The sequence below is a fragment of the Hyaena hyaena genome, unplaced genomic scaffold, assembly GCF_003009895.1.
Source record: "Hyaena hyaena isolate Hyena2069 unplaced genomic scaffold, ASM300989v1 scaffold_318, whole genome shotgun sequence".
Taxonomy (NCBI): Eukaryota; Metazoa; Chordata; class Mammalia; order Carnivora; family Hyaenidae; genus Hyaena; species Hyaena hyaena.
Genome location: NW_024080949.1, coordinates 478,398 through 504,460, shown reverse-complemented (window position 1 = coordinate 504,460; position 26,063 = coordinate 478,398). Strand labels below are relative to the sequence as shown.

General features: G+C 36.6%; 1 protein-coding gene across 1 annotated transcript in view; it reads right to left on the bottom strand.

Annotated features, from left to right (window-relative positions):
• The window catches only part of LOC120242818 (dystrophin-like), a 145,171-nt gene that overhangs the window by 12,848 nt on the left and 106,260 nt on the right, over nucleotides 1-26,063 (bottom strand). The window lies entirely within an intron of this gene.

Here is a 26,063-nt window from a genome sequence, read left to right as displayed (position 1 = left end):
TCAAGGTCAAGTATGAATGCTTGAAGGGTCAACTGTACTCAATTCAATTAAATTCACTTAAAATATTCTTTAGTGTATTTTTCTTAAGTTAGTATGAGAAACACACACTGTAAGAAGCTGAAAATCACCCTGAAAAATGGAAGTATGAGTGAATTAGATTAAAACATTTTGGTATCTGCACTGAAAGCTTGAAACAGAAAAATGGAAAAGCACAGCAAAGCAAAGAAACCCCATCCGAAGCACAGGACTCTGTAAAAATAAAAACTGCTACTAAAATCCTTAGCTGTGCTGAAAAGGTCAAGAAACTGCTATAATGATATTAGCTACTATAACAATATTTACAAACCAGAGTTGCTAACAGTTTACTATGTGTCAAACACTGTGTGTTCCATATATATATCTTTCCTTCTACTTACCGTACTACAAGAAGGGTACTATCTAATTTTACAGATGCTGAAACTGAGTGAGATTGGGTCAATTGTCCAAACCCACATAGTTTGCAAATGGCAAAGTTGAGATTACAGCCAGAAAATAATTTCCACTAACTGTCCACTATACCCCTTATTCCGTTGCATGTAGTGTGTGGGTGCATGTGCTAAAATTGGTAGTCATGTTTCTTAAACCCTTGTTATTTTTTTTTCTCTTCCTCTTTAACTCCTATACATTCTGTAGCATCCTCCCAGGGTATAAGTGAGAGAAAATCAGTCTCTTTCCACAGAAAAGGAAAAAATTCTTACATAGCCTTTAAGAAGTACACCAACGATGTCTCTTTGTGGATTTATGATTGCCAAACTGATGATATCCAGGTCAGAGAACTGGTTTGAGTAAACCTTTTATCTCACAAATGGCCCTCCATCTTTACATGATTTAAGATAAGGTGAAGGAGGTCACCACTAAAATGGAAACATAGCTAATTATAGTGGCCAGTTTTTGTAAGTAGAAAGTGATCGACTTCAAAGAACATCCAGACAAGAAAGTCTTCATAGATTTTACATACACACACACACACACACACACACACACACACCTCACCTCTAATAATAGCTCCCTTCCATATAGGTTTTCTCCCCTGCCTTATTCTTAATACATCCCTTACAATATAAGACTGCTCACCAGGAGATAAGGTCCTTATGATGTGACCAGAGTTTTATTTTCATCATTTCACAGTATTGGCGGTTCACTACAGTCTCATGCATGATTCTAAGAAAATAATCTGTATTGATCAGAGAATAGGGAGTAATCTTTCATTAATAATCACTAGGAGAATGCGATGGTATATTTCGAAATCCAGCCCTGATGGGTTTTCCAAATGGAGTGACTTTCTAAGCACTTTCAATCTTAGTTATTCCTTATGAAACTGTATTACTAGCACTGGGGAGTTGTTGGTCTGACAAGCAGTGAATCAAAGGTTAGTGAAGAAAAACGACTAAACAACACCTGTGAGGGTGAAAGTAGCTATTCAGATACAAGTTAATGTAATGCCTCCCTTTTCTAAAAATGGATTCTTTAATATTATATTTGCAATATAATATTAAGCTGGTTCTGTGCACTTGTGCTTTTTTAACTAGAAATTTGCCCCTAAGGAAGGTAGAACAGAAAGACATTTTGTCTTGTTTTATTTTTAATTGCGTCTCCATCATTTTACCTATTGTTAGGATTAGAATATATGAATATATGTATATATGTATGCTTATATATATATATATAATCACAATATAAGGAGGATATAAACAGCCTTTTCACATATATACCGATATTCCTTTATTATTTGTTCATTTGACAAACTTTATTGAGTATTTACTATATTTCAAAGTCTTGGCTATGGAGTGTGAATACTGCAAGGCATGTGAAAGATGACACAAACAGTCACATATTAAATTTAGAATGCAAAAGATATAACAGTCAGCAAAGTGCAATTTACACTGTGGCACTCAGAAAGAACTGATGAGCTCTGTGTTTGAGGGACAGCAAGAGGGTAGGGGCAGGCATCACAGGCGAAGAAGGGCTTCAGCAAAGGCTTGGAACAGAGACAGTGCATGCACCTGCTGGACCAAAGGGATGGAGGATATAAAGTACTGCAAGAGGGAATCTGGGATATGCAAAGACAGGAACCAGAAGCTGCATGGTGATCCCCTGTGGGGGAAAGGAAAGAAATGGTACAGGAGTAAAAGGCAAGAGCCAGAGGAAAGAAGCATCTCTTATACTACCCTCAGAAGCTTACTGGAGAACCCACAAAAGAGTGTTAAATAAGGGAATTACACTTTGCATTCGAATTGATGTTCTAAAAATGAATGTATATGAATGTATGAATAGATAGATAAAAGATCTACTACTAATGCATGGTTTTTCTTTCAAATAAGTTGCTATGAATGAGATATGTATGCCACTTCTGGAAAAAAAAAATCAAGATAAAAATGCTAAGTTTCCTTAGCAAACTTAGGTGACCATTCCCTTAGTTTTCTAATTTATAAAGAGTACTTCCTGACATTTGGCTATTTTCTCAATCCTCACAATCAACAAGTTTTCTATGAACTCTAAGATATCATGGATTCTAAGGACCACTATTACTTTATAAACTGCTAAGAAAGCTAAAAAATTAGAGTTTGTAGATACTATTATGAGATATATCTCAATTTCAGAGAAGTTAAAATGTAGAAAAATGCATTTTGGGGATCGGTGAAATTCCAAGATGTTTGTGAATACTACGATTAGTTTATTACTTCATTACTTCCTTATTATTCATTGCCTCTGTAAACATGGCTACTCTGTGAATGAATACATTTTCCTCCCCATTGACTTTGGTCTTTACCATTTGCCTTACTTTGATCAATGACCTATGAGCAGAAGACACTGTATGACAGCTCTTATCTGGGTCTTTAAAGACAACTCAAGATAAGCTAGTACCCCTAGTTCCTGTCTTCTACCATGAAAGAATAAAGTACCATATAGGAGTTGCTATTTCAGCCTGGGTTTTGTAATAAGAAGACATTTGGAGCAGATCTCAAGTTTAGAATGAGAAAAACCTGAATGTGATCCATAGTGTGGAATAAAGATGCAGCTGATCTTCAGACATATGAGTGAGTAATAAATGTTTGTTGTTACACATCCTGAGATTTGGGGGCTATTTGTTACTGCAGCAAGGGCTAACAATTACAACATTATAGTGAAACAGTCAAACAAAAAATATATGGGATCTTGGGATGAAAAACCAAAGTAAGCCTTTGAAATAAATGTACCCTGGTCATATATTTTGACTGCACCATCTCTCATTCCACATACAAACGGTTTGCTAAAAAGGGTAGCAAGAAACGAAAAATGAAATGGAATCAATATTGTGTTAGAGCCTGACTTCTCTGGCCTAGATTGTCAGGCAGACTCTGACAAATGAAGGCTGATGGATGGAAAAACACAACATTGTGCAGTTGCGTTTCTTTCTCTTTCCCCTCGTACTGGGTGACTGTTCTTTTATTTATCTACAATTAGGTTTGCTAGACCACAGCACTGTGGCTCTCCTTCACTGTAACTGCATGCTGTCAAGTACGTGCCGAGCTGATTGACAAAGAATGACAGGTTCTCTCTTCCCATTCTGAGCTAATCAAGGGCAGCCCACCAGAGAGGCTTTTTTTTTCTGATTTAGAGATTTATGGATTTCAAAAATAATCTGTCCGAATACACAAAGTCTAATGCAATATCAGTTTTTCAAGGAAGCAAATGTTATGAAACTAAGAAATTATAATCTATGAGGGTACATACATGGAATATTCAAGGCCAACAAAAGAGTGGACATAGGTGTGACCATCAAGTAATGAGACTGATATTCAGAAGCCCTCCACTCATGGAGAAAGGGTTTCAGAGTCTTTCTGGAAGAATTATTCTACAAAAGAAATCTAACCAACAAACCTCAATGTGTTAATTCATTCAATAAATATTTACTGACTATAAGAACACCTATTTTTTTTTTATAAGTAGCTTAAAGACTGGATATTTGACAGTTAGTAAAGCAGACACAATTTTCCTGTTCACATGAAGCTTGCCTTCTAATGGGGATGGTGGACAATAAACTGCAAATTATGGTACATCAGAAGGGAAAAAGTGCTAAAGAGAAAAAAAGAATAAAACATTAGGTGGAGGGAGATGTATGTGTGGGGTAAGGAAGGATGAGAGGGGCACAATTGAGAACGTGCTTCCAGGGAAAACCTCACTGAGAAGGTGGTATTTGAATAAAGATGAGTTGGAAGTAAAAGAAGAAATCAAGTGGCTGTCTCAGGGAAGCACAATCCATGCAGAGAAAACAGCAACTGCAAAGGCCCTGGGGTGGCGATGGGTCTGGCCTGTTCAACAAAAATTAAAGGAAGCCTGGGTGAGTGGAGCCTAGGGATCAAGGGGAGGAGCAGAAAAGAGGCCTGTGCGTGAGGACTTTGGCAGTAATGCTGTGGGAGATTATGATCCATAGGAGGGTTTTCAGCATAGGAGTGATGTCATTGGACTTGTTTTTTAACAGATCATTCTGGCTGCTGTGTTAAGATTAAACCGAAGGGATGTAGAAAAGAGACCGTAGTTATAAGCAAATTCCCAAGGGAGTTAGTTACAGCTACACTGCTTGGAAGGAAGTACTTGTTTGTGGAAACTCGATACACTAATTCTGAAAATCTTTACACATACAGTTTTAAAATGAGGACTAAATCTCTTTGATCTGGTTAAAGCAATACTTTAAGCAGAGTCATTTATTGAGAGTGGTGCCTCCCAGGTTTTACTTGCTGCTTAAGTCCTTAGTGGTAAAGACCGTGGGCTCTTAAGCCCAGCTATGTAAGTTCTGATCCTGGCATGAATTGATTGTTTTCAACAGACACCAGATGGTCCATAATTCCCAAAATATTCTAAAACCTTTGCTATCTGATCCTTTATAGAAAACGTTAGCCAACCACTGATCTAGAGAAATGGTTAGGTTTGGGATTTGTGACTCTAAAAGCCTTCAGGTGCACAGAAAAATTATATGAGTAGTTATTTTTAAAGATAAAACATGAGAAACATATTTTGCCTTTTATCTCCTCATATAGGATCATTGAGATAGTCAAACAATTTACAGTTATATTTTAGAGCAGGGCTCAACAAACGTTTTCTATAAGGGGCCAGATAGTAAATACTTAGGCTTCATAGGCCATATGGTTCCTGTCCTACCTGAATTGTGCCAGTGCAGCGTGAAAGCAAACACAGGTAATGTAAACAAATGAGCGTGATTGTGTTCTAATAACACTTTATGTACAAAAACAGGTGGTGGACTGAATTTGTCCGTTGCACTGTCGCTTGCTGACTCCTGCTTTAGTGTATTGTGTTACAGGTTGCTGGAAGGAATCAGATTAGGGATAAGAACATCTGGGTTCTAGGCTTCGTGATTCATGAGTTGGGGCAAGTCACTTAAATTCTCTGAGTTTCGGTATCTTTAATGATAAAATGAGTGAGAAGTACAGATAGTATTGCAGATAATTTTGCCCCTGTGCATGAAAAGGTGACCTTTGAAGAGCTTTCGAGCTGTTTTCTATGTGGAAGCCTGACAACGTTGGAACGTCAACTGTGTTAGTCGGCAGCATTGCTACTGCTAAAAAAATAAAGACTGATTGGTAAATTATACCTGGTGTAGGAGTTCTACTTTTGAACTACAAATGTCTACTGGAAAGCTAGAGTTTGGGGGATCCCCTAAGTGTAGTAACTCTTACAACTGTGAATGTACCTTTCACGGATCTTGGAAACTCTACCGATGTCATAAGACATTGGCTCCTGGGGCACGTTAGACTTCTAGGCCGAGCTTGACCCAGCAGCTCTATGTGAGTCTCTTTTCTTTACACTTGATCTGCCATGGGGGCGTGGGCAGATGGTGCCAAAAAGAAAAAAAAAATACCTCTTGGGTAGCTCGTGAATGCTGCACCAACTGCTGGGAATTCTAATCCCACTAAAGATAGATGCCTGATCCTGCCTTCCTGGGAGGCTGGGTCTCTGTTCATGTAAACTTTGAAGTGAATCTGAAGCTGCACGTGGCTATTGGGAACCTCATTCAGTTGCAACTAAAAGACTCACTGATGGGCTTTATAAGACTCATGTCTAGGACCCACATTTTATTGTCACAAATTAATTGCTCTAAAATTGAGACACATTTTATAAATGATGGTGTGTCATAGTCTAACTGACAGCATGTCTTTCTTAGTGACAGATAAAATAATGATACATATTCTAATCAATGGTGTCTTTGCAGCAATGAAAGATGGCATGTGACCAGTATATTCATAGTAGGTCAGGATCAAATGATTTAGTATATGCAAAGGAAATGCTAACTGCTAACATATATTGAGAATTTACTAAGTACAAACACTCCGCTGTGCACTTAACATAAATCATCCTAATTAATCTTACGCAATCTCCATCGCAGAGCCTTTCACCACATTACTGTCATTTTTTCAGATTAAAAATCTAGAGTCACAAGAGCTGAGGAAACTTGCCTAAGGCATTAGCCAACAAATGGTAGATATAAGATTTGAACCCGGGTCTGTCTGATGCATGTCCTGCGTACTATATGTTCTATGAATTTAAGTATTATCTATATATACAGTTAGAGTTTCTTTTATAAATCACAGGGTTTGGAGCCAGAACAAAGTATTTTTGACTAATGTATAATTTTAGGTTAAATTAGGGTTTTTCAACCTCAGCAATACTGACATTTTGGTATGAATAATTATTTGTTCTGGGGAGCTGCCCTTTTATTGTAGGATGTTTTAGAGCATCCCTGGTCCTGATTCACAAGATGCCAGTAGCACTCCCCGCTCTTTCGGGTGTGAGAACCAAAAAAATCTCCAAACATTGACAAATTCTCCCGTAGAATAAAATCAACCCTGCTAGAGAACTGCTGAAATACTGAATACGTAAATGAGCAAGTGAAAGAATGTCTCCCCATGGTCTTCATTTCCAGCGTACGCAAAATAGTGTGATTTAATATAAGTATCCTTTCTCTCCTTGTTGTCGTATGGAATACTGTTTGTAATGCCACCTTTTATATATATTTTTTCAGATGCACTAATATTCACACTATGACTTTTAAACCACATTTGAATGTGGTCCTGCTGAACTCTAAAAATGTACGTTTCAGTTTCTGGCTGAATTATTCCTAGAAATACTGCTTTCAATACCCAAATCAATCAAGAAACACAGCAGATTCTATGTAATAGAAAGGCACATAGAACAGAAAGTAGTTTTGCTATGTCTGAGTCATCTTTTTCTTGCATTTCACAATCACCTTGGCCATAATATCTGCATTATTTTAAACTGATATAGCACAGAGCTGAATTATTATCTATGTGGTCATTGTATACAGTGCTTGAAGTCTTGATAGGTTTTTTTTTGTAAATGTAAGTATTATTAAACACTAGAACTTGCTTTTTAAAATATAAAATAGGGACACCTGGGTGGCTCAGTCAAGCATTTGATTCTTGCTTTTGGCTCAGGTCATGATCCCATGGTTTGTGGGATCGAGCTCCTTGAACAGAGCCTACTTGGGATTCTCTCTCTCAAACTCTCTTTCTGCTCCTCCTCCACTCATTCTCTCTCTCTCTCTCTCTCTCTCTCAAAAAAAAAAATATATAAAAGCAGTTAGTGTAATTTTCAACCTCTCTCTCTGCTCCTCCTCCACTCACTCTCTCTCTCTCTCTCTCTCTCTCTCTCTCTCTATATATATATATATATATATATATAAAAGCAGTTAGTGTAATTTTCAATAAAAGCAAAGAGCAATTCAGGACACCCGAAACTAATACAATGTTGTATATAAACCACACTTCAGTTAAAAAAACATTAAAAAGGAAAAAAGCAATTCAACTTTGACTTCATGATTGACACGCTTCAAATAAAATTAAAGACGCTTTGTTTTTTTTTTCTACTAAGTGCTAGACCAGAATTAGAGTTATTATCTAAAACAAGTCTTTTAAAATTCTTCCAAAGCTCAAGCAGTCAAAAAGGATAACTGAATTAAACTTGGGTTTTAAAAAAAAATATCACCAAAGAAGTCTGATGTTTCTCTTAGGAATAGCCCTTCCTTAAACATATATGAAAAAACAAAGCATACATGAGGGTTTCTGAAATCAAGGAAAGAAACCCATGATGGAATAAAGCCCCTTCTTTGGTTCACACATCATGTCAGTCTTTTTCTGGAGTCCTAGGCTTACATTCAGCCTGCCAGACATAATTTTTATACTCCTGTAACTCTCTACGATTTCTACCACACTAAGTGAACATTTTCATTGGTCTCCTACTAAGTCAGTGATAAGGTTTTGGGTAAGGAATTGTGAAATTGTATTTCAGATACATATAACCGTTAGAATCCAGGATATACAAAGAACTCATATTAATTTGTAAGAGAAAGCAAACAATCCAGTTGAAAATTGGGCAAAGTATTTGAAGAGTCAGCTCATTGAAGGAAAAATCTGAGTGACCAACATGAAAAGCTGTTTAACCAGGGATATGCAAATTCAAATACTAAATTCATGTTATTTCCTGCTGCTGGTGGAAAGCAATTTACAATATATAATAAATATGTGAATATTCTAATGAGTCAGCAATTCTACTTCTAGGTATTGTCACATGAGTTTATGAGGAGGTCTACAAAGAATGTTCTTTGAGCTTTGTTTACATCAGTGAAAAACATCACTCATTCTAATGATCATTCATTTCTAATCTTATACCTCTATTGATTGTTTTATTCTTATTCAAATCAGAAATACCTTTAACATATTACTTCTCTTTTCAAAAGCTACTTTAAATCATTGTTATTTTGTATGGTGTCCAAAATTTTATTTAACTTAGTCGTAAGCAATGTTAATGCTTCTATTCATAACTGAACCACTGAAGATATTAAAGATAATAAAGATAAATGCTGTCTCTAACAAATCTGACTTCAGCTATAATGGCATACAGAGTATAATATCTCAGATAACATCTGCTTAGTTTTGAGTGAAGCACAGAAGTGTGTGCATATAATTTTGTACTTGTGTTATCTCTCCAATCATGTAAATCACTAATACTTATTACTATGCTAATACTAGAAGATATATCATAATAAATGTTACCATGAGTGATTAATTTTGTGTTCCTTACAACCTATTTCATCAGATAATTTAAAAGACAGAGATGCCTATCTATCCACATTTTCTCTATATGTTATTCACGAAAGTTTTCTCAAATCAGTCTTAGAAATTAGAAGCATGCCCATATGGTTTTGTAATTTCATGGGTCAATAAGTAGAATTTTTGTTGTATACTATACATTCTAGTGAGTGCTTCCACATTTTTGCCTTTTGAATGTTCAATAGTTATTAATTTCAAGAAAATCAATCCCTATAATGACTAGCATGCTACTTAACCAGTTATTATAAATGCAATTTGAGTTAACCTTAAAATTAAAACTATTAATGGGTGTCTGGGTGGCTCATTCAGTTAAACGTCCGACTTCGGCTCAGGTCATGATCTCATGGTTCATGAGTCTGAGCCCCGTAATAGGCTCTGCACTGACAGCTCAGAGCCCAGAGCCTGCTTCGGACTCTGTGTTTCCCTCTCTGTCTGTCCCACTTCCCCCAAGCACTCTTTGTCTTTGTCTCTCTCTCTCTGAAAAATAAATAAACATTAAAAAAGAACTTAAAAAATAAAACTATTATTAAAACTCTCTAAGTTAAATAATTATGGGTGCTTTTATTAACTATATACTTTGTGCCTTCTTATGATCAGCAATTGCTGAATATTCATTATGTCCAGAGGAGGAATGAGGTGTTCAGAAGTTGGAAGCTATAGCTTCAGAAGTATTGGATATGCCATCTCTGTTTTTAATACATTGAACTGTTTATTGAAATTACTGAAATATTGTAGCAAATTAAGTGCATTTACAATGGGTGATAATTTAGGTAATTTACATCTAAAGTATCTCTTTTTCAAAATATAGATCTGAGGGGCACCTGGGTGGCTCAGTCCGTTAAGCGTCCTACTTTAGCTCAGGTCATGATCTCACAGTTTGTGGATTCGGGCCCTGCACTGGGCTCTGTGCTGACAGCTAGCTCAGAGCCTGGAGCCTGTTTCAGATTCTGTATCTCTCTCTCTCTCTGACCCTCCCCTGTTCATGCTCGCACGCTCTCTCTCTCTCAGAAATAAATAAGACATTTAAAAAATAAAAAAAAAACAAAATATAGATCTGACACATATTGAAGTATTTGGTACCTTCCATAATATATATAATTCCACACATACACACACATATATATACATATATATGTATATATATTTATATATACACACATACATACATATTCCTATATGTGAATGAATGAGCCCAGACACACTACTGCTCCCAAGGGAGAGCCAGGAAGAATGAGAGAAAGATATGACAAGGAGGACAGCAGATATGTGGCAATTTGGAAGTATTTGGAACACAAAGGTCATTTCTAAGTCAAGTACAGTTAACTAAAGTAGTAACATCCCCTAACTTTGTCTGTTAGAGGATAGGAGGACTTATACAATATAGAATTATATCTGTTAATTAGATTTATAATACACTCTTACTTTCAGTGCCATAGAAATTAATATAAGTGAAATCTTAAGGTAGAGAACTGCATATTTAAGAAAAAATAGCCCTATGGCATTTCCAAGCAAACCTAGTGCACAGAATTTGCTTCCATATTCAATGGGAAGAATCTTGTGACTTGTGATGTATTTCCCTATTGCCACCATCTAACTTTAGTCTGATTTTGAATATTTCAAGTATTCCTTAAAACTTTACTCTGAGAATGCTATAGATATAATATATAGACATAATATATAGATGTATAGAATGTAATGTTTCATTAGAAATATTCATCTCTAAATTAATTTCCACAAATCTCTTTGGTAAATTTTTTTAACTCTCAAATATGAGTGGAAGTTTACATGATTATAAGTTTATGGGATGGCCATTGAGTAGTAAAATAGCTTTACTAAAAATAAGTATTTCTAAAAGTGTTATTTTTAGGGTTAAATAATTTTCTACATATCTGTATTTACTTTTTCTTCTCCTTTTTAGATAAAATCACAAAGATTATGACCATAGGTACTCTTGTTTTTATTTTTTCCCACAGCAACTGATACAATGTTCTGTGAAAAGCAAGTCTGTATCCTCCCCCATCCCCATAAAAAAGGGGATTGAGTGGCTTTATGTTGCTATAACTTCTTGGCAGTCATCCTTACCCATAATGATAGGCACATTGCTTTTAGAGATGTCATAATTATATACTTAGAATTCTAAGTGCTCTTCAGTGGTAAGTCACTTATTTAAGGACTCCTTTAGCAACCAATACATTTTAATGAGCAGAGCACAGCATTTTCTGATGAAAACACAAATCCACAGTTACGAGGTCAGTAGGGTAGGTATCAGGCGGACAATGGGGCATTGGTGCAGAGACCAGAGAGTCGAGGAGAGTACAGAGACATGCATGGGGTCTATAGGTCATGCACCCCTTGTAATCTTCTTTCACTTATCAATCCAGATGCCATCCTAGAGAGGAACAGGAGGAGAGCTAAGGAATTTGAAAGGCTGGCGAGTTATTCAAGAGACTGGTAAGCTCATATAAAGAGAATGGTAAAATTGTTTCTGACTGAGATCCATTTTTCTCATTACTCAACATGAGGAAAGTATATGAAGATTACTGAGGAATAAATAAAGTTGTAACTGTGTAATTGAATATATCACCCTTTGTTATTTATATCATTTATATAATTCTTCCCGTATATTTATTATATTTATGACAACTTAACTACTTAAGAATCCATGACATTTTTTCTCAAAGTCTAGTTCCTAGACTGGCAGTGTCAGTATCACCAGGAAACTGCATTTTAACAAGATCCTTAGCTTATTCCATCCACATTAAAGATTGAGAAGCATGGTCCTTGATAGTGTATACTAGCATTTGGAATGGATAAGTGTTAAACCTTAGAATTTTAACACATTTCCATACTTATGGATATAACATTTATCTTTCAATGTCACACTGTTATAAGTAAACAGTTTCATGGATATAGCTTTTGCAATCAGACAAGAAAGGTGGCTGTACCTTTTTTTTAAGTTATTAAAAAATGGTACTATTTTGAATATTCTAAATTGCAGGTGCACATTTCCGAATTACCTGAAATCTCAGCCTGTTATTTTCTACAAATAACCACTGCCATCAAGGGTGGCAACTTCCAAGTTCAAAACCCTTCTCACTTAATATTCACTGATTCTACCCTGTATTCTGTCTGCCAATCAAAGCCATCCCTTGGACAATATAGTTGGTAAACCAGGTGGTCCATTCATTAACTTAAAAAGAAGTTGTTTGAAAACTATTGGAAGTGTTCCCATCTTTCTCCTCCACACATACTCAGAAAGGGATGGCATTCATATGCAGAGCACAGCTTTCTTTTGAAGGATATTAAGAAATAAGGATACCATTGCTTCCGATGATCTCATACAACCTACTCCAAAGTATCATTATATAAACTTGCTTTTAACAGAACAAAGCTGTGCTTTTAACAGAGTACAAGACTGTTAAGTAAAAAAATTAAAATTGCGGTACAGTAAAACATGATTTCAAGAAAATATAAAAAAGAGTTAGGGTGACAAAATATTTGGAGCAATAGAATGATCAAGAGATGGAATAATACTGATGAGAAATGAGAGGGAACTGGTGCCCAAGATGGGTAAAGAGATTACAAAGTCCCCAGCTGCTCAAAACAAACTCTCTCAATCTAGATCAATTATATCTTAGAACACTAATAAAGCTGGCAAGTCAAATAGAGAACCTCTGTGGGTGGTCTGGAAGATTGGAAAAGTGCAGTTTTGCTTTTCACAAGGAAAAATAGTGTGTGGGAATGAAATTTTAAGCTTCCAAATAGTTATTTAAGACTTGGCTGAAAAATGCAATGCAGGGACAGACTACAAGTTTTCTTCCTCTAATATGTATTTTCAAAACATGGGAGTCAGTTGACATAGGGGTTTTGAAAAGACAAACTGTCACAGCCATTCCACGTGTGTTATACTGATAGAAAAAGAAAAAAATATTAACATATTCGTTCCCAGTTTTTTAACAAAATTAAATCTATATTTATTCTGTAATTTGTCATCATGTTGAGTTTCTGTACAGGACTACTTGCTAAGGCAGGCAAAGATCATTCCCATAAAATTCAAAGGTTTGCTTTAATATTTTCAGGTTATAACCTCAAGACTAGAATCTGTTTGTCTTAAGAAACATTCATTAGGATCCTTGTTGCAAAAAAGTACAGGTTTATACATCAAGTTGTAAACTGTATTTGTCTTCATAAGAAAAGGACGAACAACCTAATAGGAAAAAAAATCGACCATAAATGAAATGAGTGGTGAACAAAAAAGAACATATAAATGATTCTATAACATTTTTTGATTCTGAGAACAAAATTCATCTCCTCACCCAAAAGAAGAATACAAAGTAAAATTATAATGAGATATTATCTTTTTCTGGCTTAGCAAACATCATACAGGTTGACGACACAGTGAGTTGCAAAGGTGTGTGGAAAAAACTTCTATATATTACCAACTGGGGTGCTCTATGAAGTATGATTTGGCCATATTTGCTAAAATAACAAATGTCATCTTGACCCAGCCATTTTATTTCTAAGAATATCCTATGGATATACTTGCGATGTGTGAGATTACATGAGCATAAAGTTCTACATTGTCATCTTGTCGCAGGAATAAAGCTTGAAAACAAAACAAAAATGTGCATTAACTGGAATGCTGGTTGAATAAATAATGGTACATCCTTAGGATATAAGTGTATGCAAATGGAAAGAAAAGGAGAATGCTCTTAAGGTGCTAATATAGAAAATGATTGTTGGTATATATCATTAAGTGAAAAAAAAAAACATGATGCAGGAACAGTGTTTACAGTACCCTACAAGATTTTTTAAAAGAGGACAGGCATAGGAAGAATACAAACACAAATGCGCACACACTCACATTCTATCTTTGAAGTGCCATCAGAGAAAGTGATAACCTTGCCAGCCTGTGGGGAGAGAGACTAGGTGGCTCAAAGATGGAGAAGCAAAGGCGTATGTATTTATGCCCTTTTATGCTTTGCATTTTGTACCACAAAAAGGCACTAGCTTTTCAATGAGTAAATAAAATAATTTACACTTTCAATGTTTGCCACAGGAGGATGAATTTACTCTCAACTTTGGAGTAATTAATCCAGAATGACCTTCTGACAGACTACTAATTTATTTTGTATCAAAGGAAGGTGTAGAGTCTCTTAAAATTAGAAATAAAAAATAAACTGGTATCTAGATGAAAACAAGGTTTCCAAAACAATGCATACCCATACCACATGCAATACCATGTGATAATTTGTATGACATTCTGTTATACCCTGTGCTACCTTATTCTCTTTCATTTCACTTATCAAATGGATTTCGTAACCCAACAGTAGGTCACCAGCAACAACTTGAAAAATAGCTCTCTAAATTATCTCCTCTTCTTTGTCCCCACAGCCAGAGTTGTCATACAGGATCATGTTGCACCTCAGCTAATTCAATAAGCTCCTGACCAGCCCTCCTTTTTGGGTACTACATTCCTCAAATTTGGGAGTTTACAAGTTACCTCTCTTTAGTGATTCCCACATCTCTCAAAGATAATGACTAGCTCCGTGAAGCAGCGTAGAAGCCTCACCAAAATTGAGCTAAACACTTCAACATCACTGAATTTGTTTTTCTTCCCACACTTCATGTCCTTTATCACTTCCATATCTTTGCTCTTGGTGTCTCCTCTCTCTAGAATCTTTTCCTTTCCCTCACACACATTTCACTTTGTCAATTTCTACTCATCTTTTAAAGATACAGATCAGGCACCATATCCTCCAGGAAGCTGTTTTGAGCTCAGAACTCCCAAACTATACTAAGTGACAGTATCTTCTAGAAATGTTGTTATAATACAGGTTCTCGAAGTTCATTTCCATCTATTCTGATTCAGAAGGCCTAAGGAGAAGCTTCAGGATCTGCATTTCTTTTTGTTTTAAGTTTATTTATTTATTTTAAGAGAGAGAAAGAAAGGGAGAGTGGGGGAGGGGTAGAGAGAGGTAGGGAGAGAAGATCACAAGCAATCTCCACACTGTCAGCAAAGAGCCCAATGTGGGGCCTGACCTCATGAACCATGAGATCATGACCTGAGCCAAAATCAAGAGTTGAATGCTTAAGTCACTGAGCCACCCAGGTGCCCCCAGGATCTGCATTTCCAAAAAGCTTCTAGGTGATGCTGCTGGTCTTGGGACAACACTTTAGTAGCTGTGCTGTAAACAATACCTTGACTGGGCTGGATATCACTCTTTGGGGCTATCACATCATTCTGTAAGTATATTCTCCACCCTGCTTTGTAATGTTTCTGCAATGACTGCATTTAGTAAACTGAGGTATTGTAGGGGAGCCCTCCTTGCCACCCCAAGATGTGCCTCTTTGGTAGGCAGATTATTTTGTGCTGAAAACAATCAAGACCCAAAAGACTCGGGAAGGAACTTTGACCTCTCCCCAAATGGCTAAAAGGGTTTAGATAGAACAACTATTCTAGGATAGAAACTATCACCCTAAAACTAGGTAGGGTAGACAGGAATGAACCTAGCAAGGCTTGTTTGGTCAAAGTCTTCTCTATGTGCCATTGTTTCTGGATGGCCTAGCAAACATTTCTTTACCAAACATTTATTCTTTCCATTCTTCCTGTGAATTCCTTTCCTTCCTTCTGAAATCCCAGGCCCTCACCCCTTTTCCTTAGTCTAGAATGACATATATATTTTGTCTTGACTGAAAGTTTTTGGAATCTCTAGTTTTTATGTAGATTCTATGTATGTTAATGTTCTCCTGTTAATGTGTCTTGTGTCACTTAATTCTTAGACCAGCCAGAAGAAACTTAAAGGATGGATAAAAATGTTTCCTCCCCAACAGTATATTCATCCATCAATGAGCCTCTAAGCAGATTAAGAACGGGAGTCACCTTAACATAGTAGGACATTGTAGTTAATAAATGGTTTGTTACCTGAATAGAAATTTCATTTGCTTAGCCTCATGTCTTTCTCTGCCTGCCTAGAGGGGCTGATATATGCAAATAAAGTTGATGTGCATATCACTGATATATTTGATAAAGTCTCCAAATTAATGCTTGTCGACAAAATGGAACAATATGATCTAGGTAGGAAATAAAGCAATTAGAGTTTGGTAACTAACTGAACAAGTGCCAAAGGAAATTGATGTTTGAATTGATGTCAAAATACAGGAATCTTATTAGTGATGTGCTGCAGGGCTCAGTCTCAGGACTTAAGCTATCTGACAATATTTTTTTTATAATATAGCTGAAGTTATAGAAGGCAGAAATGAAATCTGAACTTGAAAAGAAACTAAGAAATTACAGTACACTGTATGATAGAATCAGGACCTGAAGATCACCTCCTCTCCATTTCTACTATCAACTGGACTGATGGGTTAAGAAATTTATTAAGGCTTCAGGTAGTTTGAGGTTAAAAACAGGGTCCCTTTCTTGGGGGACAGAGTGAGGAGGAAGAATACGAGGAGGACAGGGCAATCACAATTAAGGCAGGGGAGGCTGTGAGCAGAGAGTCACAGTGTCAGTCAAGATGGAGAAGCTGACATCACCAGAGATGAACCAGAAACCAGACAGAGAACAGTAATGCTAGTTACAGATGCTGCCTCCAGTGGCACTGCATTTCTTGCGTGTTCTCTGCTTTGGTCAGGACTGGACCAAGAAATGGGAGGCACTGGACCTAAGCTCAAGGCACCTTGGGGATAAGCAGGATAAGCAGAGCCAGAGAAGGGGCTGATGGCCTTACATCTAATTCCAAAAAAAAAGTAGATGACATAAGGGCAGGATGGAGGAAATGTCGACTAGAAGCAGCACACGTGAAAAAGAACTGGTGATTTTATTTCTTTATTTTTTTTTAAGAATTGGTGAAGTTATATATTTAAGTAATTTGATTATTACTAGGTATTTTTATTTATTATTAATAATTATATATAACTTAACATAATGGAGTTTTAAAAATACTTAGAGCTTTATAGTTACAGATATTTATTTTCAAAAACTGAATTTAAATCCACACAGATATATTTGTCAGACAGAAGTATGATACAGTGGTTAACAAAAGGCTTTAGAGCATAAATATATATTACATTAAAATACAATTCTTTAGGGAAGTAAAATGGAAATATAATTTAAATAATAAAAATGATACAAAATTTAAAGATGAGCTTGTTTTGTGTATTTTTTCAATTGGCTGATGGTAGATATTATATTGCTATGGTATTTGGAGTCTACTAGATATATTCAAAAGAGTAATGTAACACTTTTTAAATGTCAATATTTACAATATGCCAGAGGAGAAAATAGATGTCAACTTTAGAATGTTCAGGAGGATACTCAGTTTTCTAAACTATTTGGAGAATTTTATAAGCAGACTTGTCTGCATACCACAGTAGTAGAGGTTTTTTTTTTGGAGGCTTCTACTTGCCTTGGCAGAGGAGAAAGAAAAGCACTGTTTTCCCCTCTCTCATGAAGCAAATAGGAAAATACCACACCAGTTTACCTCTGAGCCGATAAGCTCTTAGTCCTACTTGAATTTTATGTTCTTGGAATTCTCAATTCAAGAAACTTCTCAAGTTTATAATCTCCTCATATGGGCAATTTGGTTGGGTGAACAATGAAAATCTCATGACTATCTGCAGTCTTTTTCAGACTGGTTTTCTGGTAGCAACCTACCAGAAAGGGCGGTGTACTGAAAGTGTGGTATAGTTTGCAAGTCTAATTATTCTTCTTAGGGGCTCTTGTGAAAATTCCAGCTCTACTAAGAAAGGTCACATTCACCATCGTTTCCTATTATTTTAGGAAAATGTGTTACCACTGTAGTTGTACCTTAATCTAATATAGTCCCAGAGAAACTGACTCAATGTTTCATTTTAATGAAGAGGAAAGTCAGGATAAGAAAGGTGAGTTAAACAGTGACATAAACCTAGTAAGTATCTGAAGTGGCATCTAAACTTGGGTCTTGTGTTTCTCTCCGCATTACCATGCTACCTCAACTAAGGAATGGTGTTTGGGATTGAGAGGTGGAGGTGAAAGTAAGAGATAAAATTATGATCCCCACGTTCCAGGAGATAGGTCAGTGCTTAATTCCATTAAAATATGGACCTATCCAGAAACCAACAGTCTTCAAGATTTTATTGGAGCTGGAATTATAGTCTTGCCTAGAACCAACCTAAACTCAGGGCAGTTTATAATTTCCAATAAACCTCTGTTCAGCTGCACGGCAAATGGGAATATTGTACCTTTATGTCCAACAACTTCGACCCACATATTTTTCAGGACATATTCCATTAATCTATTTATGTAGCTTACAGAAAACACTGAAACTTTTTTTTCTAGGAAAAAGGATCAGATGTAAAATATGAGTGGGCTCTTCTCTGTTCCCTGCCCTTACAACACCACCCCTTAAAAAAACACAACTATGGGGCACCTGGGTGGCTCAGTTGGTTCCGTTTCTGACTTTGGCTCAGGTCATGGGTTTGGGCCCTGCGTCAGACTCTGCGCTGACAGCTCCGAGCCTGGTGCCTACTTAGGATTCTGTGTCTCCTTCTCTCCCGCCACTCCCTTGCTCACGCTCTGTCTCTATCTCTCAAAAATAAATAAATGTTAAAAAAAAACCCACAACAAAATATCCCACAACTAAATTAGTTACCTTATTCAATTTATCGTGAGATAGTACACATCTATCTAAGGGAGTAACCATTTGAATGTGATAATCTCATTGTATATGAATTATCTCCCTAACAGTGAATTAGACACTCACCTTTAAAAAGCTAATTATGGGGCGCCTGGGTGGCTCAGTGGGTTAAGTATCGGACTTCAGCTCAGGTCATGATCTCACGGTTCTTGGGTTCGAGCCCCACGTTGGGCTCTGTGCTGACCGCTAGCACAGAACCTGGAGCCTATCTTCAGATTATCTAAATAATATCTAAAGAAAATCTTAAAAGTCTCCTCCACAATGACCGATGAAAACTCCTAGCCCTCACATTGAACAGGCAGCCTCACCTTGTTTTCATAATCTTTGCTACTCTGCTACAAAATGCTAGTTTATGACAGTTCATATTTATCTGCTTTCTACTTTTCTCTGAGAAACAGAAGTTACCTATGGTTAAAAGGTATAATCAATACAAATAAATGAAACTTCTAGAAATAATAAGGTCAGAGAGAAACCACCTTGTATGCAACATATGCAAGGTATATAGCAAGTGTCTTTGTTAAGAGGAAGAGAGTAATTTTTTCTTAAAGTGAAATGACTGATTATTCTGGAAGGAAGATGAGGAAAAGTGTAGGACAAAATCTAGGGGATATAGAAAGTTGTAGAAAGTTTGTGAAACAGGAATTTTGTGTCATGTGATCAAAGATGACATTGATTGAATGGGTTTATTTATAAGCTTTTTAAAAATTAGCTTTAGTATCAACAGTATATTAATGCAAAACTAGAGTTCATTTTTCCCTTTATTAAAATGACAAAATTTTCTTGGATTACTGATTTGTTCTTAATAAGAGTTTGCAAAACTTTTTCTTTACCTTCTCAATAATTCAGATAAGCAACAGTGATTCTGACTTACCAGAGTAATTTCCAGTGTTTTATGGTGTTTTCCTCATGACCTTGACTATTTAAGAATTATCTCACTTTTGAAAGAACTAGTCTTTTACAATCATGTTACCTCATATATTTATTTTTGAAATCTTTAACTGTCACTTTGGCTAAATAGGTAGTCAAGCACTGTGTCAATGACACATGATTCTATTTAACCAAGTGGTCAAAATGTTTTCACCTTTTCAACAATCCTTGATATTTTGCCTTCTACCACTCAAACCCTAAATAAAATCTTGAACTCAAATGGACCTAAAAATCTCACATTTGTTCTCTCTTAGTATGTAAAAAAGATATTAAAAATAGGTTTATTTGATACACTGAATTGCATAAAAAGCATCATCAAGTAAGAAAAGATGTGTAACCTTACAGCAGTTATATTTGTATGGGTCAAATGTTATTAATATAAATATTTCAGTAACTGTATCAAGTCACTAAAAATTAGTCAATGCCCTTGCAGTCCATGAGATGACTTGGTGCTGCTTTGCTTAATAGATGACAGTATAATGTCATCAGTCATAATTCCAGTTATTACTTGCAAATGGTGTATGCCACAGAAACAACTAAATTCCTTTGTTAAGTGAACTCTCCTCAGATCTTTAACCATGGCTCTTTGAGTATTTTTATCATTTACAGAGAGCTGTTTTGCTATCAGGTTTCCCTGAAGTGCTTGTAATCAGTGACAAGCTAGAGTGCTTGTCTTCAACAAAAAGGGACTGTCTGAGAGACCCGTGGAAAGGACTATTCCAGGCACTTCAGGGTGCAAGCTTCTGAAGTTTGCTTAAATAACTTCAAGACCACACCAGAGGCACTGAGTCAGGATTTCTAGAACTCCAGTGGAGAAGCTGATGGGTTTACCAAACTGCTAACCTGACATCAAACAAAATAGTCATCAATTACATAGAACTGAATGAATGATTTCATTAAGACTTTGTTTAGATTACTGCTGATGCTTTAGTGTTCTATTTTTTAAATGTTTACTTATTTAGTGTGTGTGTGTGTGTGTGTGTGTGTGAGAGAGAGAGAGAGAGAGAGAGAGAGAAAGAGAGAGAGAGAGAACGCAAGTGCATGAGTAGGGAGGGGTGCAGAGAGGAGAGAGAGAATCTCAAGCAGGCTCCAGGCTGTTAGTGCAGAGCCTGTCATGGGCCACGAGCCCAGATCATGAACTGAGCCAAAATCAAGAGGCAGATACTTAACTGACCAAGCCACCCTGGCACCCTCTATTTTCTTGATATAAGGAACTCCTTTTTTTTCTATCTCTAACTCACAACAATTCAATAGATTATACTTGTGTAAATGGAAATGAAACATTTATGTTTTTCTCCTGTCTGATCCCTCCAGAGTTCACAAACTCCTATTGAGTATTTTCCTTTTTGTGGCAATATAATTATTTGCACAGATTTAGTCAGAATTTAGTAAGAGTCTATCTTTCTTGTAACTTGTAATAATTGAGAAAGTTGATTATATAACCAAGGCTTTGACTGGTATATCATATCTGAGAATGAAGTACATAAAATCAGATATGAGCAGTTTTAAGGAACCATAGTAAACTTTGCGGAGACAATACTCACAAAGCCATCTTGGGAAAACTAGCCTGGTACTTGGCTTCTGGGAGGATGTCTAGTCATACAGGTAAATAAGGAAGGTCACTTCCTGGCAGGCTCAGGAAACCTCAAGATAATTTGAGGACTTTTAGAATAGAAAAATTCATCCCAATCTATAGGTACTATAGGTAAAATCTGATGGCAAGTTCTTGGCTTGGCTTCCTAATCTTGTGAAGCATTTAAAAGTCAAATCTGAGATTCTTTATAAAATCTCACGGCTAAACAAAGTTTGAAAGGCCTGTGTAGTCAACTATTATCCTTGCCTCACTTGAATAAATAGAGCCCAGCTTTATTTTGTAAACAAGAATAATCTTACTGGGAGTACCTTTGATCAAAAGGGAGGTGACTATACAGAAACAAAAATTATGTTTCCATAGAAAACTATAGCACACCCATGGAGGTTATCGTATTATTCTGCATTTCCTTGTAAATTACATGATATTGTTACCTATCTGCAAACTGGACTGTCTTACATATTTTGTTTGTCCTTACCAAATTTTCAATTCCTTTCGTTTCCTTCAGTATCTGGCTATAACTCTCCAAACTAGTGTTCCCACTTTTTCTCCTATTCTCCTCACTTGGCATCACTGAGAACTAAAAGCTAACTACTCAGATATCTATCAAGATTCTAGATGGTCCTATAGTTGAACTTTCCTCTCATACTCTAAAGAAATCCTGAGAGCTGAAGCTGGATAACTTGATATCTACTTCAAAGGACACATGAGCACAGCGCTCTATGTATGGACATCCTTCCTGCCTGGAGCTACTGCTATATGGGCCACTCAGGAAGGTTATCAGAACTCACACAGCTTTTATGCTCTGCGCCAGAAAATAACTATGACTGTGCACAATCTTATAAAACTTCTCTGATGTCTGTGCTGTCACCTAGAACCTTCAAAATGTCATAAAATGGCCACTGCCTTTATCACTTTACCATCTAAAGATGTTTCTAGCCCAACCTTTAGGAATCTTCTTAATTGGCTGCCCTCTGGGCTCAGAAACTGGGTTTATAGTCTGCTCCAATCATTAATCTTTGTTTTTCTTCTTACTGACATAGCAAATACCCCTCATTAAATACCTGATTGCTCATACCATCCAGCAAAATCCTCTACTATGAAGTTTCAGGCTCAGTTTGAGTAGTCCTTGAACAAGAGAAAGTTTTGGAAATAATTGACATGAAGTAGCTTTCCTAAGCTGTTCAGTAGGAAATCTGGTTTCCCTTGGACAATAGGGGACTAATGAAGATGGCCTTAACATTCTCCTTAAGGTTGACTAAAGGATTAGGCTAGTTTCTTCCTAATTATAGGCCTGAACTCTCTTTTCTTAGTGTATTTACTTCAGAAAACTTTCCATTATAAATTCCTTTTTCTGCCCCTTTGAGAGATAAGTTTTCTACAACTTAGCAATGTCTTCCTTTGCTATGTCAGCCATGCCATTGAAATATAAATATCAGGAAGGCTACCACATCTACCATACTCAGCGGGAGGGAGGAGAGTAGCCTATGTTCAGTAAGTGACAAATAGCAAACACAGATGGCCAAATCGCAATGACCAACCCCGCACCAATGTCCTCCAGTACTTTAACACTAGCTCATCCCAATGATTAAAATCCTTCCTGCCTTTTGTTTCAGGGGAGTTGACTTCAGTCTTGACTAAAGTTTTCCTTGCCTATTTAGTTATCCGATGCCATACACACACACACACACACACACACACACACACACACACACACGTATGTATATATGGCTTTTTTTGGACAACATAGCAGCATGAGTACACAAAGAAAGGAAAGGGTTTTGTGCTCATGTCACTCACGTGGTACTTGATCATTCAGTCACACCAGTTGTGTCCCTTGGTAGTTTTCTGTGTGAATTTGACATTATGGGCAATTAAGTTTCTTACATGGAAAGGAAGAACCAGCATACCAGCATTTATGTTATTTATAGGCCACAGAAGCAAAGTCATTCTTGAGGGGAAGAAAAAGAACCCTCCCTGTCTTCCATGTGAAATCATTTCAGTCAGTAAGACTTAACAAAAAATTATGTGTCCCAGTCCCTCATATTTTAATAAAAAGTTTAGGAAGCAGTAGTTATGCAGTTTTATGTCAGAGAAATAGTATACCTACAGCTCATTATTGAAACCATTCATTAAAGATTAAAAACAAAAGACTTCTTATAGAAATTTTAACGGGTCCCTGGTTCTTAGCATTTAAATATCATTTCTGAAATCTGAAATCAACATATTTTATGTCTAAATTGAGAGTACATTTAAAAATGTGAAGTCAAAGCATGACTTCTACTGGGCTGACTGAAGGGAAAGGGCTGTGATTAGACCTCATTTTCACCCTCTACATCACGATCTCATTGATTGTGTTTCTCAGCTTGCTAAGGGTTCTGTGAGGTGATTTTCAAGATGAATATTGCTATTTGCAGGATTTCCTGAATAGGAATATTTCAGGAGTAAATTGCACAAACCAAGCGATGTGCAGTCAATTTTCACTCCAGCATAAACAATGTATTAGAACAGAGCCCTTAAGGCTTTTTTTATTTGGGTTTCATTACACAGCTAGCTGCATTTCATCAATAAGCATGAAGTGCCAAGCAGGCAAAACTGAGGCTCACAGAGGGTATTACATATTTTTCTAACAGGTGCTCCGAGTTTGACTAGAGAAAACAAATGACCTGGATGTCAAGGCCTTAGGCTCTTTGTTTCAGAGGTAGCCATGGTCACTGTGGACAAAGAAAACATCTTTAAATGTAGGAAATGGAGGCTCCTTGTGCATCTACTTGCTCTGCATTAATTCATTCCTAAGGTTTTAGAAAAGAGTTTCTTTCTTTGTATTAAAAAATGGGCACGGACTCCACTAAAGTGCTTAAAAACTGCTTTTGGCTTTCAGTGATTTAAAGTGAAGTTAAGCCCATTTCCCCATCTTTCTTTAACTGAGAAAAAAAAGAAGTTTAATCTCTTTAAGTAGAGGACTATAGCAGGCTGTACAGCCTAAAATCACATATCTTATAGCAGAACTCTGAGCAATCTTAATAAATCATTTATCAGATGGTGAATTTAGATAGAAGCTAGACAAAGAGGGATAAAGAACTAGGTAAGTTAGTAAATTATTCACATAGGTCACTATTTCCTGATTACAAACTAGAGGTCTGAGAATTATGAGGAGAATATCTCAAGTCATCATATATATGATTTTATGATTTTTTTTTCTTTGCCTTGGATACAGCCACAAGCAAAAGCAAAAGGCTAAGGGCATATTTTTGAAATCTGCACTCCAGAGATGAGAAGCTCAGAATATGCACAGAGGACTGAAGCCAAGGATTTTTACTGCCAGGGAAAGAGCAGCTGCCTCTCTCCGCAGTGATTTAGACCTGGCTGCAGGAGGCAAATATCACGACTCTCCGAAACTACATACAGCGGTGAGAGTGATGACTTATAGCTCTGATAAAGGAAAGTGATTAACACAGCTGACAGGAGCTTTCACTCTAAACTGCAGGAACCTAATTTGGCACAAACCTGTGGGCTACGGACAAACAAATGCCTAATGCGAGTTTCTGATATTTGAGAACCACTGTGGGGGGTTTCAACTGGGAGTAAAGTCACTTTGGTTGAGTCAACAACATCCATTTGTATCGGCTGATTTTGTTATCCTCTCTATTCAATATATTCCATGCATAGAGATAGCTAATATTGAATATAGTTTTCATTATTTTAATGAAGAAGCTCACTTTAGCTAAAGACTGCATTTAAAAGTAAAGGGATGTGCTTTAATCTTTGAGTTACAAAAAGCTAGTTTTGATTTGGAACAAAGAATTTATGGCCTTTCCTCTTTGAAATACTAAATTGAGAAATATTTAGGAATATACTAGACCCAGGAGAATCTGGCTGAGATATTGGTTGTTGGACTAAATAATGGTACTCCTTTGTTGAGATTACTGAGTAGGGAAAATTGAGTACTGACGAGATGCAGTTGCACTGGGGAATGCACACGGGTCAAATACCTCTGAACACCATGTACAAGCACGGTGAAAAAAACGGAAGGGATTCTAGAACTGGGGGCTTCCTTGAATGATGATGTGGCTTTGCATTCACCCAGTCTTGTCTCTGTGTCTACACAGTGTGCAAATGCAGGGTGGCGAGTGCATGAGAAGCCATGGTTTGGTGTCAACACTGTGCCGTCACTGCACCAGCTCTTTTGCTACCTGTCCTATATACTTTCTTAAAGCCAACTAAATTTGTTCTGGGTACAGCCTACTGTGACCTGGCTTTAATTGTCACAATGGAATGGAAGACCGTGCCACTGGAAGAGCAGCCTGGGTTTTGCAGGGGTGAAAGGGTGTCTATCTGCGAGGTACATGGTATCATTTGTGTTTGGCAGTAGCTAGAGAATGGTATACATGTCAAGAGAAGGTAAGGTAAGCGTAGGGGAGTGCTCTTTGCAAATATAACTCCTTTTAGCTGTTTCAACCAAAACAGCACCCAGAGGGAAATTTAAAAACATTAGGTTGTAATAATCCTGAAAAGCAAGTAAGGTGAAAATTTGGGATCAGTGAAATTAAAAAAAAAAAACAACTTTACTGAACATCTTACTTATTTAGTATGTCCACCATTAATGAAAGTGTCCACCATTAATGAAAGTGTCCACCATTACATTAATCAAGAGGTTGAGATTTCAATTTAATTGGTTTATTCAATTAGCTACTTAATGTT